At 37.4% G+C, this 16819-nt stretch overlaps 1 non-coding gene across 1 annotated transcript; it reads right to left on the reverse strand.

Moving 5' to 3' along the window:
* Window positions 1-1344: 1344 nt before the first annotated feature.
* Window positions 1345-1535, reverse strand: LOC118812842. The gene has a single exon (XR_005007584.1). It is a non-coding gene; the product is annotated as a U2 spliceosomal RNA (small nuclear RNA).
* Window positions 1536-16819: the final 15284 nt, after the last annotated feature.

The raw sequence follows: 16819 nt of genomic DNA on the forward strand, positions 1-16819 counted from the left end.
AAAGTTATGTTTTTGTCATTGTTTGACCATAATAGTGTCTGGTGCTAGGCCCATTTATAAAACCTCCCGATGTTAAACTAGGCAATAGTAGTAGTAATAGCAAGCAAAACATATACAAAAAACATTTATAAGGTACTTTCTGTTGGGAATTACACTGAATGGATTTTAGATTTGTTGCACTGATAATGATGGAATTAAATATGATAATTTACAAAATAAAACCTACCACGATGATAAGACCTTCTGTCTGGTTTATTAGCAAAAAAAAATCATGCACGCTATTTATAGGCATTTATAATCAGTTTCAGAACACCTGTTAAACCATTAGAACCCTTAACACTGTGATATCAACCTATCAAGAAGACAAGTGAATATTGGACACCAACACCTGTTTTTCAACAGGGAAGCGCATTTAATGGAATTCTCTAGCTGTGTTGTGTACGGAAAATGGATCAAGTGATGAAGCAGCCAAAAGTTGACATCCCATTGGGCCGCTTGCATGCACATGTGACGTCACAGGGGCTGAGAGTGCATCTGGCTGAGAGTGCATGCCTGCAGCTACACTTCAGCCACTGATCTCTTTAAAAGCAAGGTTGAAAGATTTAGATTTATCATGAGTGGAATTTTTAAATAAAAATACTTGTAAAAATGCTATCTCATGTTTTCATGTCACTACCAAAACAAAGAGTGTTAGTTCATGGGTGGAGCCTTATTTTGGCCACACCCCACAGAAAGTGAGACAGCACCCCTGTCCCTCATGGCCACATGGTGAGCAGTTAGATCCCAAAGTCTGAAAAACAGTGTGTAACATTAAGAACTGTCACTACTGAAACATATATTTTCTGCATTAAGTAAACATTTTGTGTTTTAATGACAAATATTATGATTTTATGTGTGTACAACTGTTCAAAGCTGTGTTTGCTAGTCATGTACTGGCTAGTGTTTTTGAGCTCTGCTTAAAATTAGCTAAAATTGTCACTACTGAAACAGTTTTTTCACTGTTATGATTGTTTTGGTAGTAACAAAATGGAATGTTAAGGTAAATATAGTTAACTTACACTTTATTAATCCCGCAACGGGCAAATTCACCTCCGCATTTAACCCATCTGTGCAGTAAAATACCCACATACACACTCATGAAGGCACACACACTAGGGGCAGTGAGCACACATGCCCAGAGCGGTGGGCAGCCCTAACCACAGCACCCGGGGAGCAGTGGAGGGTTAGGTGCCTTGCTCAAGGGCACTTCAGACATGTCCTGTCAGCTCAGGGGATCGAACCAGCAACCTTCCAATCACAAGGCTGGTTCCCCAACCTCCAGCCCACAATTGCCCTCTAGAAAAAATTAGGTGCACCGTTCCTGGAGGTACTGCAATACCAGGTTGATGCGTGGAGTGGACGGAGCAAGCTCCTCTTCCATCTCACTGTTCTAAAAATCAGTTTAATATGTAGTCCTCATACAGAGGACGTATCAGATATTAAACTGATAGGAACAGATACTACACTTGATCTTAACCAAAAGGCACAGAAGTGATTAAATTAGATTAGTCTAAAGTCCAGTTCAATTAAAAGTCTGAAATGTGCTTGAACTTTGACCTTGAACCAAAATAATCGGTAAAATGATCCAAATATACTGTTTGTACAATATGATCTTTTCAGATATCCACTTCTATATGTGATTCATATAGTGTAACAAAGGTTCATGGCTACTTTAAGTGTTGCACTGGGTCATCTCCGTTAACATTTGACTCTTGACCTTTCTCAAAGTTTACTTTAGGTGCTCCACTGAGGTTAGAATAACACACAGTTGGCAGGAAGCTTGCCTTGAAATCAAGGTGCAATAGTGGTAACGCTCGTCGGTATAGCCCTTATCTTTGGCCCTGGCAGAGCAGGAGGAAAGAGAGAAGTGAAAACATGGGTTGGGGTGGCACTCCATACACAGCATGACTGCACTCTGTGTAATAGGACTACGGAGCAGAGAAAGATATAATAAGATAAGAAATACTGCAGCCAAAAAACATCAGTAAATGCAGTGGGGTTCCTTTCCAGCGTCTTTTATCTCCTCCACTCAGTGCCTCTGTTTATGATAAGCTGTGGGTGGACGTGCTTAGACAGAAAGTTCTGTCCATCTTCATTTCAGAAGAAGAAATACCTCACAAATAAAGCCTGTTGAATGCAGAAATATCATCCTGGAAAATAAAGTTAGAAAGCAGGTATCACAACCTGTCCACACCTGTCTTATATTAGAGAGGCTGCAAACTAAACCCACACAATGAACTATATTGCAACTTAAATGCAACATAAATGTACCAAAGCATGCTTTAAAAGTCATTGTTTTGAAATATGCGTTTAAATAATACACCAAAGTTGATGACAAACACATTTTTGTTTTAGCACGCTTCAGTTTGTTAAGAAATGCTTTTATTTAAGTATATTTCTTATGGCATGCTTAAGTATAATATATATTTTTTTTTCAAAAATGCAGAAAAGTGTATTTTAGGGGCATGTCCTTAAAATACATTAAATGAAAGAAAAATCAATTTTTTGTATCCTTTATGTACTTCAAACATACTACTGATGTACTTAAGTACGTTTATTTTTTGCACAGGTAGAATCACACATCCAAGCCAAGAACTGTAAGAGCTTTTATTTTTAAGCATGTATCTTAACTGATTATATTATCTTGTATGCTCTTTTTTTACTTATTCCCTTAAATTCAAAGAGTTGTTATATCATTAGATTTATTATTCAGTAATTACAAGGAAAGCAAGCAAACTGACTACTAAAAGTATGGAATGGAAGCTAGACCACATCCTGAGCATTAAAGAGGATAAGTTACTTTTCTTCTGACCTAAATTAGAGCAGTATATGTATTCATCTCACACATGCACTGAAGCACTTTAACATCCTTGGTTTTCTTTTTTTTGCCTGTTCTTTAGTAAACCTCAGTTCTGTAAAACAGACCCTTTGAACTCACAAATAAGGACTTGCGTGTGACTAATGAACATGAATACGAAAACATTGCCTGTATGTGTGCTCTGGGTCGAAAGTACACTGTCCTGAAGTGAAGGTGATTATTAAAGACTAAACTGAAGCATTCCACACGTTCACCATGAGGGGCTGGAATGGTGAGAGATTCTAAGGGCACTCTGCCCACTGTCACAGCTATGCACACATGCACTCTCTCTTTCATAAGCGCATACAAAGACGCACACACAGACACGCACGACACTAGCATGTACAAGTGAAAGGAGATGTTGATGTTTGCGATCCCAGCTCTTAGAGAAATTTCATATCTCCGTTCAAAACTGCTGTGTCAACTGTAAAAAGGAGGCCACAGTTCATCCAGTTACTTAACTCTGAACTCAGTACTGAGCACAGAGAGAGGGAGAGAGAGACAGAAAGAGAGAGAGTGAGAGAGAAATTATGAAATTATCATAACTATAGATATTGTGATTATTCTTGTTGTTGATGATATTACTGTCATTGTTGTTATTATGGGCGTTATTACACTTTGTCAATATTTTATTTGCTACGGTCCTGCTAATAAAGCTATCTTCAAATGAGCTGAATGGAGAGAGAGCGAGAGAGCGAGAGAGAGAGAGAGAGAGAGGCAGAGAGAGCATTATGAAATTATCATAACTATAGATGTTGTGATTATTGTTGTTGTTGATGATATTATTGTCATTGTTGATGCTGTTACAGGCGTTATTACACTTTGTCAATATTTTATTTGATACTGTCATGAAAATAAAGCTATCTTCAAATGAGCTGAGAGAGAGAGAGAGACAGAGAAAGAAAGAAAATTTTCTTCCAGCAAATCTATGGGGGGAAACATAAAATTTATAGTGATGCCGCAGAACACGCATCTGCATGCATACCATAAAAATAAAACATCACGTTGTTTGTTTAGTTAAATTAAACTCGTTCTCAAAGGCATATGTTTCAGTCACCCCCACAGCCGCTTAGTTCATTTCACCCATGAGGCTATTTTCTATTGGACAAAGATCAAGAACTCCTGCCATAAACAATAAATACTAAAACAGTCGTGTGAAGTCTCTACTGTTATCCCTGCATGGAGCACACAGAGTGAGGTCATGTTCACCCACACAGGTCATTAGCCTGAATTTCTGCATACATTATAGTGCAGGCACAACAACAACTCAGTGAACCCAGCCCGCCAGCTCTCATTTAGTGTGCATAATGAGCAAATTCAGCTGGGTGGTATATATATATATATATATATATATATATATATATATATATACACCTGCAGTGTAGAGGAACTGGAGGAGGAAGAGCCCTCAAGCTCCAAGCTTTAACATCCAACGGTTCATTTGCATTCATTCCGAAACACAGTCTCTAGCTCACGGAGGATTAAGGTAATCGCCGCCAGTGGTTTAATGATAAACCTCAAACTGCAGCAAAAGGCAGCTGAGCGTGGCCAGGTGGGACACAGAGAAGGAAAGTAGATAGAGAGAGCGGGGTGAATGAAATTTGGAAGGGTAAAGAAGAAGCATTTTAATTGGATAAAAGGGTGTGCTAGAGTGGCTGATCACAAACACACACTTGTGCCCTGACAAGTCTATTTTGGGCCTTTCACTCAAGGCTAGACATGACCACAATAACAAGTTATAGCCAAGTGCTGGGAGGTCACACTGTACCAGTCTATCAACATACAAAATTATATATAATACAAAAAAATCATATGTAATGTCTAACAAGATGTATGGCACCAGATATATTGTGCAAAAGTCTTAGACATCTGAGAAAAAGAGATATAAAGCCATTTATCTGAGCAGTAAGAATTTGTTTGTTCAGAAAACTTTAGAATGAATGCAAATAAACAATTTTGATTTAATGTGTGTGAGTGTGGTAGGAGGAAGTTCAGTATTTACAGTACCTGCTTCAGCTTATCAGTCCTTCATTATATTACATCAGATGCTGCTGCTGATGGAATTGAAAGAGTCCTTGAAAGACTCTGTTGTACCATATTTATGGTTATTTGTATTTACTCTATTGGTATATAGTGTTTCTACTTGCAAAAAAACACACTGCCAAAATAAATTGTTTTAAACAATATCAAAATGCTGATAATGTGTCATGTGATCAGGCCAAATGGCATCATTTCACTATTGATTTCTCAGGATGTGGACAAGACAAAAAGAAGCTTTATGCAAAGTTGATAGTTTTTCATTCGTCAGTTGAGCCATGACAAAAACTTAACTAGCCAGCTAAAGCCAACAGCTGTTTAAACATCTGCTTGTGCCATCATTTATTCCTCTTTGTTAACCTGCTGTTCTCATAATCTATGTAGCTAGATTATTCATTTTCTCCTTTCTTGATACCCTTTCATTTTACACAGTGAGGAAATTCTTGATGCAGCCCTCGATAGACTTGAAGTGCTTCTAGGACAGAATGCATAAAGTCCAACAGCAATGGCTAACATTCATTATTTTGTTTTCTGTTTTAGTGTAAACAGAGCAGTCAAGTATATTGAAGAACCATAGATAGATAGATAGATAGATAGATAGATAGATAGATAGATAGATACAGTGGTGTGAAAAAGTGTTTGCTCCCTTCCTGATTTCTTATTCTTTTGCATGTTTGTCACACTTAAATATTTCAGATCACCAAACAAATTCAAATATTAGACAAAGATAACACAAGTAAACACAAAATGCAGTTTATAAACAAAGATCTTTATTATTAAGGGAAAATGAAATCCAAACCTACAGGGCCCTGTGTGAAAAAGTGATTGCCCCCTAAACGTAATAACTGGTTGGGCCACCCTTAGCAGCAGTCTTTTACAGCACTGTGGAGGAATTTTGACCCACTCATCTTTGCAGAATTGTTGTAATTCAGCCACATTGGAGGGTTTCCAAGCCTGAACCACCTTTTTAAGGTCATACCACAGCATCTTAATCAGATTCAGGTCAGGACTTTGACTAGGCCACTCCAAAGTCTTAATTTTGTTTTTCTTAAGCCATTCAGAGGTGGACTTGCTGGTGTGTTTTGGATCATTGTCCTGCTGCAGAACCGAAGTGCGTTTCAGCTTGAGGTCACAAACAGATGGCCGGACATTCTCCTTCAGGATTCTTTGGTAGACAGGTAGAATTCATGGTTCCATTTACCACAGCAAGTCTTCCAGGCCCTGAAGCAGCAAAACAGCCCCAGACCATCACACTACCACCACCATATTTTACTGTTGGTATGATGTTCCTTTTCTGAAATGCTGTGTTACTTCTACGCCAGATGTAATGGGACATACACCTTCCAAAAAGTTAAACTTTTGTTTTGTCAGTCCACGGAGTATTCTCCCAAAAGTCTTGGGGATCATCAAGATGTTTTCTGGCAAAACTGAGACGAGCCTTTATGTTCTTTTTGCTCAGCAGTGGTTTTCGTCTTGGAACTCTGCCATGCAGGCCATTTTTGCCCAGTCTCTTTCTTATGGTGGAGTCATGAACACTGACCTTAACTGAGGCAAGTGAGGCCTGCAGTTCTTTGGATGTTGTTGTGGGGTCTTTTGTGACCTCTTGGATGAGTCGTCGCTGCGCTCTTGGGGTAATTTTGGTCGGCTGGCCACTCCTGGGAAGGTTCACCACTGTTCCATGTTTCGCCATTTGTGGATAATGGCTCTCACTGTGTGTCGCTGGAGTCCCAAAGCTTTAGAAATGGCTTTATAACCTTTTCCAGGCTGATAGATCTCATTTACTGTTTCTCATTTGTTCCTGAATTTCTTTGGATCATAGCATGATGTCTAGCTTTTGAGGATCTTTTGGTCTACTTCACTTTGTCAGGCAGGTCCTATTTAAGTGATTTCTTGAATGAGAACAGGTGTGGCAGTAATCAGGCCTGGGTGAAATTGAACTCAGCTTTCCAAAGATGTGATAAACCACAGTTAATTTATGTTTTAATGGAGGGGGCAATCACTTTTTCACACAGGGCCCTGTAGGTTTGGATATCTTTTTCCCTTAATAATAAAGATCTTTGTTTATAAACTGCATTTTGTGTTTACTTGTGTTATCTTTGTCTAATATTTAAATTTGTTTGGTGACCTGAAATATTTAAGTGTGACAAACATGCAAAAGAATGAGAAATCAGGAAGGGGGCAAACACTTTTTCACACCACTGTAGATAGACATTCTAACACAACATTAATGATGCTAGTTATGTTAAAACACAGTAGGAGGTAAACACCTGGTTATTCCATCTGCACCAGTAGCATATGAGTTATATGAGTTAACACAGATATGAAGAGTTATCTTGCCTGCAAAACTGAAGCTAGCTGTGATATTAATGAAAAAGGCACAGTATCAAACACAGCTAAAAATTCTTTGTTTTAGAAATCTTCTGAGATTATTACGCACATGTTCTATTAATGTTTTCATTAGGGTTTTTTTTTTGTTCCCATTATGTTCTTCTGAAAGGTAGTTTAACACGATAACGTTCATAACGTTCTTTAAAAACATCATAATGTCACATGATCAACATGTCAACAACCTCAAAATGTCCTCTAAATGTTGCAGTTAAAACATTATGTCATAGTTAACATTTAACTTCAGTGGAACATTATTTGAAATAACAAACATCCTTAAAACATTATTTGAACATTAGATTAAAACATTTTCTTTAAAACATAGTTAGAACCTAAGAACCTATGTAGTTAATGTTAGCCAAAGTTGTGGGAATGTTCTCTGTTAGCTGGGAATAACATTTTTTATTTTGATGCTCCAAATATTGGATTAATACATCAAAAACTGCCACAAAATCCTATTATACTATACTTTAAAGCAGGAGTGGGGAACTGAGGGCTGGAATCCAGCACACTTTAGTGATTTCCCTGTTTTACTACACCAGCTAATTAGCTGATAAATTGAACCAGATATGCTTGAGTAGGAACATCACAAAACTGTGCAGGAATCTGGCACTCACCCCTGCTTTAGAGAATACAATTCATTACCAGGACAATTGCCCACACATCCTTGGCATGCTGCTTGTTTATTTAGATGAGTGGGTCTGCATTCAGTAATTTACTAGAGCATGGACCACTAAACCGGAAGCTATGCAGTGTTGAAATGGATGTTTAGCCTAAAATGGATCCTTTTTAGGCTTTGTTTGCTGTTGAGTTTGGCTCCCTAGTTGTTCATTTTTTAGCCTTTTCCGTTTGAGTAGATACAGGATTGTGGTAAATTTCATGATGGAAGACCTATTAAATAACAAAAATGTCACTGATGTTCTTTTGAGGAATCAAGTAGGCTTTGGGAGGGTATTTATAACTCGAACTCAGAACACCCACGGTGCTGCTGATTACACTTCAATTCACGGTATCAGCTAAAAGCATGGACCGCTATCTGCCAATTTGTCAGCAGTATCTTGAACAGATGTTGGTTTTGTTTGTGTGCACGGTGGCAGGGATGAAATTATAAGCAGAGCTGCTTTCTATTATGGGAGAGTTTAGTGCTGAAATAGCAGACATCCGTTCCAGCTCAGTGATCAAGATCAGAAAGAAGATCTTGGCCCGGGGGAGCGGAGGGACACTCTGGGCTGGAAGCAGAGCCAGGGCCTGCCCCAGCCTTCAGAACTGACAAAAGGGGGTGCTGGGAAAAGGTGCCCTTTAATACTCATCTGAGACGAGTCGTGTGGTTTCTCTTGTAATTGTTAAGGTCATGGTTTGGAGAGAGCGAGCTGCTTCTTTATCAGCACAAAAGGGCAACTTCCACCCAGAGCAGCAGCGGACTTTTTTGTGGAATTCGACTTTCCCATGAGTTCAGATGGAAGAAGCAGTTCACATGACACTTGCAGCATTGAGAAGCCTGCACTCCGTTGGCGTAAGCCGTCTTACTTCACGTAGCCATCCACTGGCTACGTGTAGTAAGTGGGGGGTTTTTAGCCATGTTTTGCTTGGAGCATCTACTTGGAAGGCCTTCTGTCTTTTAGTTATTACAATTTTGCTCACATAAACTGGAAAGATTTGTGTGGTCACCGGGCCTACTTGGACATGATCACGAGATGAATCACGCTTTCAACAGTAAAAGAAAAGAGCTTCAGGGATTTAAGTGATTTTCAGTGGAGACAATAAGTTTAAGAGTGGTTCAGCACACTTTCAGACTGGGATCTTGGCACACAGTCCCTTTGGAATGTAGTGATCCCACTGGGTTCTTTGGAAAAGACAGACAAGCCCATTAGGATTTGTACTGTTCTTAACTTCAGAAAGAAAACAGCTACCATCTAAGAGCGGGAAGGAGTGGGGGGATCTATGAGGATACACACATCTCACTGTTTTTATCTCCTGGAAACTCATGAACATTGTTTCTAAATCAATAATGATACGTTCAGACACTGAAGCCACTACCAATCACTGTCAAAAAATGACTTCATTGTTTTATGTGTGACTTGGTTTCAAAGCATTTCATAAGTGAACTATTGATTGAATGATTGAAAATGTGCTTTGGCTGCTTTATGAAAAATGTTCAAATCAATATTGAGTCTTCACAAAGGAATCTCTTCGTAAGCTCAACGTTATAGCATCTGAAAAAAGAAAAGATGTCAAAACAATATTTTTGTGTGGCTTTAACATCCATGTGACCAGGATCCTATACACCTTTTCAACGCATATCTTGGATGAAATGACTTATTTGATATGATAAATTACTGGTCTTTTCGAAACCTTACTAAATATACACATACATATAACTCTTTATTCAACACTCTTAAAAATGAAGGCGCCAGAAAGGGTTCTTTGAGCCACAAAAGAACCTCTTTTGGTTCCTTATCCCTTCAAATGGCCAGGGCCCAATGTTTTATTACATACTTCTATAACCTAAGAATATCTCAACTAGTTTGCATTGAAGTCCCTGTAGTTACTGAATAATAATCCTTAGAGTGTAATAAGCCCAGGGTTTTAAGGGGTTAAGAACCTTTCAGTGGATGGTTGTTTAGAGAACCATTTTTGAAAAGGAGATGTGTGAGTATGAAGAAGCTTTTTTACAATTTAAAGAACCTCCACATAATACAAAGGTTCCAGGAAGAACCCTTCAATTGGTGAAGTACCTTTACATTATGTGAAGTCTTTAAAAGGTTAGTCACTCTCTTTTCAGACATGGTTCCACAGGGAACCAAAACTAGTTCTTCTATGGCACTGTGAAAAGCACCCATTGTGGCACCTTTTTTTGTTTCTGTTAATGTTAAACCTCAAACTGTGTAACAAGGAGAACATCACAATGCATCTAAAGCTGGAGAATGGATACAGGTGCTAGGTCTAGCTTTAAAAACTAGTAGCAGAACTTTAAAATCTTTTCAAATTTTTCAGTTATTTTCAAAATGGGGGTGGTATGAGCTCTCTGTTTTAGGTTCAATGGTTAGAATCCAAGCTGCTGCATTTAGTACATGTGTTGTAGAGTTCTTGAGGATGGATTGTGTCTTAGGAAGCTTGATAAAAAGAGCATTACAGTAATAAACTCTGCTCATAACAAATGCATGAAGTTTCTCTGCGTCGCTCTGAGAAAGAAACAGTCAAACTTTAGCAATGCTTCTCAAATGAGGAAAAGCTACTTTAATGATTATGTTTACATGCAGGATGAAATACAGCTCAGAAGTGGAGCCAGTGTACTAGTCAATTACAAGTGTGTGTTAACGCCAGGGGGATTGGGGGCATATCCCCTCCACTTTTTGAAGTTGCACCGTCAGATCTCCATTATTATGGTGGCTGCCATGGGGCGCACTGTGTACCATGGGTATAGAAGCTTTGCTATGCAAAATGCCTTTTGGAGAGGCTCTTGGGACATGCACATCCCAGTGAAAAGGAACTGTGTATGTTGTTGATTCATGCTGTATGTTGTTGTTCTTTGGTTGAAGTGTGTGTATGTGTTAATTGTTATTCTGTGCTGGGTTAGAGGGCGAGTTAGGGTGGGTATTAATGGGGTATTTTGCTAAAATATTTATAGCACAATGCAGATGAGATGAATTTTAGTGACACAGTGGAAAGGAAAATGCCATTGTAATATGCACTAAAAAAGTGAGAATAGTAAGATGTTAATGAAAATTAGTCAGTTATAATCGTTTGTCATGTTAACTAATTACTTTTTACAGCTGTGTACATGCATGTAATAATGTAGGCTAGATTCTATCTGAATCCAGTGCTGAGTATAAAGTTGTGCTAATGCTGCAGTAGCTTAGCCGGTCACCCAGCTAAAGATTTTCTCTTATATGTTACCTAATACTTTGCTGTCTGGCTAGCTTTCTTACCATTAGACTCTTGAGTATCTTATAGTAGGGGCGACATCATTGAGTACCCTCTATGATCTAGCTACATGAAATGTTTTATGTAAAGTTAATTCAGTCCACAGTGCTTCAATTTGATAGCATAGGCCTAATATTTACACTGTAGAACTCCTGAATCATTAACTGACATTTTATTTGATTTCTTTTCCCTAGCAGGAGATCCAAAATCTCCTAATTGGGAGATGGGGTGTAGGTGGCATGTTTGAAGGTTTTCACCCAATTAAGTTCACATTTATCAAAAGTCTTGTCTGTTCTTAGTATGCAGGTCACATGACTTGGTTCAAGTTATATGGCATCGTTTAATCAGCCTGCTCAGAAATGATCATGGCCGTCACTGGTGCAGGACGTACTGACCAGGTGAGAAGGAATTTTATATAATAATCATAGTTATTTTCAATAAACACTCACTTTATTAGGAACACTATAAATGGGTAGGGACTCTCTTTGCTCTCAGAACAACTTCAATTCTTTGTGGCATGGATTCCATAAGATGTTGGAAACATTTCTTTGAGATTCTGGTCCATGTTCACGTGATTGCATCAAGCAATTCCTGCAGATTTTTCAGGTGCACTTTCATGATGCGAATCTCCTGTTCTACTGCATCCCAAAGATGTTCTTTTGGATTCAGATCCAGTGACTGGGAAGGTCACTGAAGAACACTGTACTCATTGTCATGTTTGTGAAGCCAGTTTTTTTGCTTTGTGAGATGCTGCATTATCATGCTGGAAGTAACCATTAGAAGATGCGTGAATTGTGGCCATGAAGGGATGCACGTGGTCAGCAACAATACTCAAACAGGCTGTAACATTCAAGCAATGATTGATTGGAATTAACAGGCCCAAAGTGTGCCAAGAAAACATTCCCCACACCATTACACCACCTCCACCAGCCTGGACTATTGACGCAAGAGAGGTTGGATCTATGGATTCATGCTGCTAGCACCAAATTCTGACCCAACCGTCTGTGAGCCTCAGCAGAAATCTAGATTCATCATACCAGGCTACATTTTTTACCTGTCCAGTTTTGGTGAGCCTCAGCTTTCTGTTCTTGACTGACAAAAGAAGAACCTGACATGGGCTTCTACTGTTGTAGCCCATCCACTTCAAAGTTCAGAAAACCACAGGAGATGAGCAGTTATAGAAATACTTAAACCAACAATCGTACCATGGTCAAAATCACAGAGATCACTTTTTCCCCCATTCTGATGGTCGATGTGAACATTAACTGTAGCTACTGGCTCATTTGTGAAAGAGTTTATGTACTGCACTGCTTGGCTGATTAGAGAGCTGCATGAATGAGTAGGTGTACAAGTGTTCCTATTAAAGTGCTTTAATATTATAATAGTATTTTCCTGCAGGGCATCACAGTTCTTGTTTTCCTAGTTTTATATTGATTTTATCATTTCTATCAAAGTGTAGGCCTACTACAACCTTCAGGTCTATCAACCCAGTTCTACCAAGTGAAGAGTAACCAAATAATTGAAGGTAGTGGTAGGCCTAAATGTTGAAAAAAAAAAAAGATAACATTGATTTAAAAACTAGTTTGTGTGATGTAAATGGCCTGGACAAAAAAATGTATCACTTTTCCTTATCAAATAAAGCATAAAAATGTTTGCCATTTTAACTCTTTCTGCACCTTAATAGGGCTGCATGTACTGGGAGGTACGACTCATAAAATCCAAAATACACAATATATTAAAAAAAAAATAAACATGGAAATGTTTTACTTACATGCATATGAGATAAGTAGTAACATTACATTATTTTTTAACTGACTCCTGCCTGTTTAAGGGTTAAGAGTACTGCCCGCTGGATTTTTGTTTTCTTTTTGTTCATCTAAAGCAACATTTTGCTTTGTTTCAATCAAATAATGTGTTTGAGTTGAATGAAACCGGTTAAACATGTAGTCTTTTTTTCTAGGGCTGAACTGACAAACCACTTTTTTTTTACAGTGTATTTAACCAGTTTTTTAATTTTGGCATTCTAGTGCAGAAATAAATATGAGAAATTATTCATTTTGTCAGTTTCAAGTAATCCAAATGAATGAGGCTGGCAGGTGTAGACAGAACAGTGTGTTCTGTTACTGACACAAGTTTGAAAATGATGTCAAACTAGAATTATAGTAAATCAGCACTTCATCTCAGAAATGGTCAGTCACACATTACGTAACTTCCAACTATGCCAAAGAAAAAGCTCCTGCAATGACACTCCATATTTCCCATCATGCACAGCAGGGAGCATGTCACTGCTATAATAAGGAGTTGAATGTAAACAGAAGAGCTGAATGTAAACAGAAGTAGTTTCACAACCATATTGCATTATATATACTAAGCTAGTCTTTATGCCTTTTAAACAATCTAAACATGCAAAGACCTCACATTCAATTCAACATTTTCTTTCAACCCCTTAAAATCCCAGCTTATTACATCCTCAGGCTTATTATTCAGTAATTATGTTGACTACAATTCAAACTGGCTGGGCTTTTCTTAGGTTATAGAAGTGTGCAATAAAACCTTTGGCCTGCCTTGGAGCCCTGGCCATTGAAGGGGTTAATAAAGTGCTACCGGACCACACAAGATGCGACGTACAAAAAAGACCACATGCTCAAATGAATATTTCTTTTCAGTGTCATAAAAGTAAATGCCACATGAGGTGTAACACAGTGTATCTTTGGGCTGCTGTGAAACCTGCTTCTGTTTGCTAAACCTCGATGACACTGGCATTTAATTTAAAGCAAAGGTACTGTACATGCAGATATAAATCTTGCATAACTAAATACTTTATGATTAGAGTTTTATGGACTGAACGTTGGTTTATAGGGTATCTGTTTGTGTTCTGTCTGGTCATGATGAGAATTTCTCATTAAAGCTGAAATTAAATTTCCCAGTTTAACAGGGTGCGTAAGACAAGATATGTTAACAGAGTTCATGATGTTCAATCCAGATTTTGATTGCATTTTAACTTCATCAACCTATTTGAAGTGAGACTTTTTGAAGAGTTTTATGACAGAAGCAATTTGATTGCAATTTTTTACAGGTTTACATGCAATATAGTGATCCTGTTATAAACTAGGCAAACGTAGGCAGCTGTCTAGGCCCCAATGAGCCAAGGACTCCATTAAAATACAAATTAGATAACTGTATGTGTTGACATTAAATAACCTGTTCTGATTGTTACGTGATGACATAAGTGTGTGAGGACTAACTGGTATGAAAAAAGCAATTAACCAATAATCTGAATTATGCAGAGGAATTCTTTTTGAGTGTTGAGAGTGAAAATCAAGTCCTCCAAGCGCAGCAGAAAAATGCAAAAGGAAAGAGGAAAAAGCAAAAGGTTTGCTTACTTGAGTGCTCTGTAGTTTAGCAGACTGTGCATAATGCTAATGTTATTGTTAGTACAGGTATCTCCAGTGTTGTGGTAGTTACTCTAAAAAGTAAGTCATTCAAGTTACTAATTACTTCTTTTAAAATGTTTACATTCCCTTAAACATTACTTGCTGCTCTACTCATTGATTTACCTCTACATCTCTCTGTACTGAGTTATTTCGCTGTATTGGCAGATGATTTTGCTTGTTTCAAGTGTATTTCTTAAAATATGCCAAATTATCTGTCAGCATAGCAAGATCATTTCATTTTTTAAAATTTCACCATCCAGAAACAAGTTTTAATATATTCTCAGCAATCTCAAAAGGAGAAAAAATAATATTATTTCACTTGCCAATGTATCGTTTTTGCAGTGTAGAAGGTTGCACCACTCTGAAACCCAGAGCCTCAACTAACTAAAAATTTGCATCCATATTGATTTTGCTTAGAACCTCCCAGTCACTAAATCCAACTAAGTAGCATAAGAAAGTTAAATAGTATTTTTGGGACATTTTTGGCCTAAAGCATACTATTCATAATACTACAGAAGCAATTTATAGCAGCAGACATGAAGCTGTCATAAAGGCTGCTTCTGTCAGTTTTGATGCCAAGTTGACATATAATTTATGTTAAATGCCTTAGATTTGGTTGACATATGGCTGATATTTAAAATAATTTGGTTAGAATTTAACAGAATGGTGACCTATAACTGTGCTATGACACTTTAATAAGTAACCATGCCCTAAAGATCAATAAAAAAGCTATAATAATGTCTTTTTTCAGTTTAATCTGACACTGACAATATCAGAAAAAATCAACCCCAAGTGGGTTCCACTGAAATTCTTGTGATCAACAGCTAATAGAGATACAATGACTCTTAAGTGGTCATCTATGATTTACTGCAGTCTTAAAAGAAAAGATGCCAAAAGGGTTCTTTGGAGTGATGCCTTAGAAGTTCAACAACAATTAAAGGCTTGGAAATAAGAAATAGCACCTACATTAAACCTTTATTCACCAACATGAGGAATTTATAGATGAATTATGACAAAAGGTTGTTAACTGTCAAAAACTGGCCCTTATTAAAATCACAGCAGCCTTTACGAACAGTAGACACCAACTGAAATCTGTCTATATGAATGCTTATGTAGATTTCTGTCTATTATCATGAAAGGCTGAAGGGTGATTCTGCAACTACAGGCGCTTTTAGGTCCTGGCTGTGAATTTTTGTATAAATGTTAACATTTTTTAGCATAATGCACAGAGATTAGTTTATTAGTGCCATAACACTTAATGAACTGGTGGCTAGATGCACTGAGCTTATGAAAGTTATGAAGCCTGTTTTGTGTCAAAACAGCAGTTTTATTCATGTCCAACACCTGAGATTTCAGTCAATGCATTAAACAAAGGTACTAAATTACACAATCACATATTCTTTCATTGTAACTGCACTGTTTAAAAGTTAAATCAAAATATTATTAAATGAATACTGTTGTTGATGAGGCATCAATGACATTATTTTCTCTAAAAATGTTTGTATCACATTTCTGCATGTATTTACAGCAACAATGATCATATGACCTACATTAAAAAAAAACTAAAAAAATAGTTTTCAAAGTCAAACAAACCTACTTTCAATTGAAAAAAAAAACAGAAAAGCAAAATTTGAAAACAAAATAATATCATCTTCAACATATGTCCTTGCAGTCACATTTATAACTACTGTGTTTCAAATTAGGCTTTAAAATCATATCCATGTTAAATTCAAATATATTTTAATTTGTCTGCCAAAGTTAAGTCTTTCCACAACACTCTGTTGGAATGAGGACTTGTCACAGTGAAGATATTTCACTTTCCACAAAAATTTGGACTGCCCATGGTTGCAGAAACATTCATAACGTTATGAACACTCTAAAGTAACACTATTTTTATAAATTTAGTTCCAATCAAAAATGAAAGACACATTAACATAACTACAGACTTCTGAATGTGTAGAAGGTTTATTTACAGTGTTTAATCTGTTCCTATGTGTATTTTTCTCTGGTCTTAAGCCCACTTTAAAACCCAACAGTAGGTCTATTCAATATAAGTATTGTAAAATGATATTACCTTGTAATGCAAATGCCTATAAAGCTCCAATACACATCTGAGAATATTCCAATGTCATACCACACATGC

This window comes from Colossoma macropomum, unplaced genomic scaffold, assembly GCF_904425465.1.
Source record: "Colossoma macropomum unplaced genomic scaffold, Colossoma_macropomum, whole genome shotgun sequence".
NCBI classification, from domain to species: domain Eukaryota; kingdom Metazoa; phylum Chordata; class Actinopteri; order Characiformes; family Serrasalmidae; genus Colossoma; species Colossoma macropomum.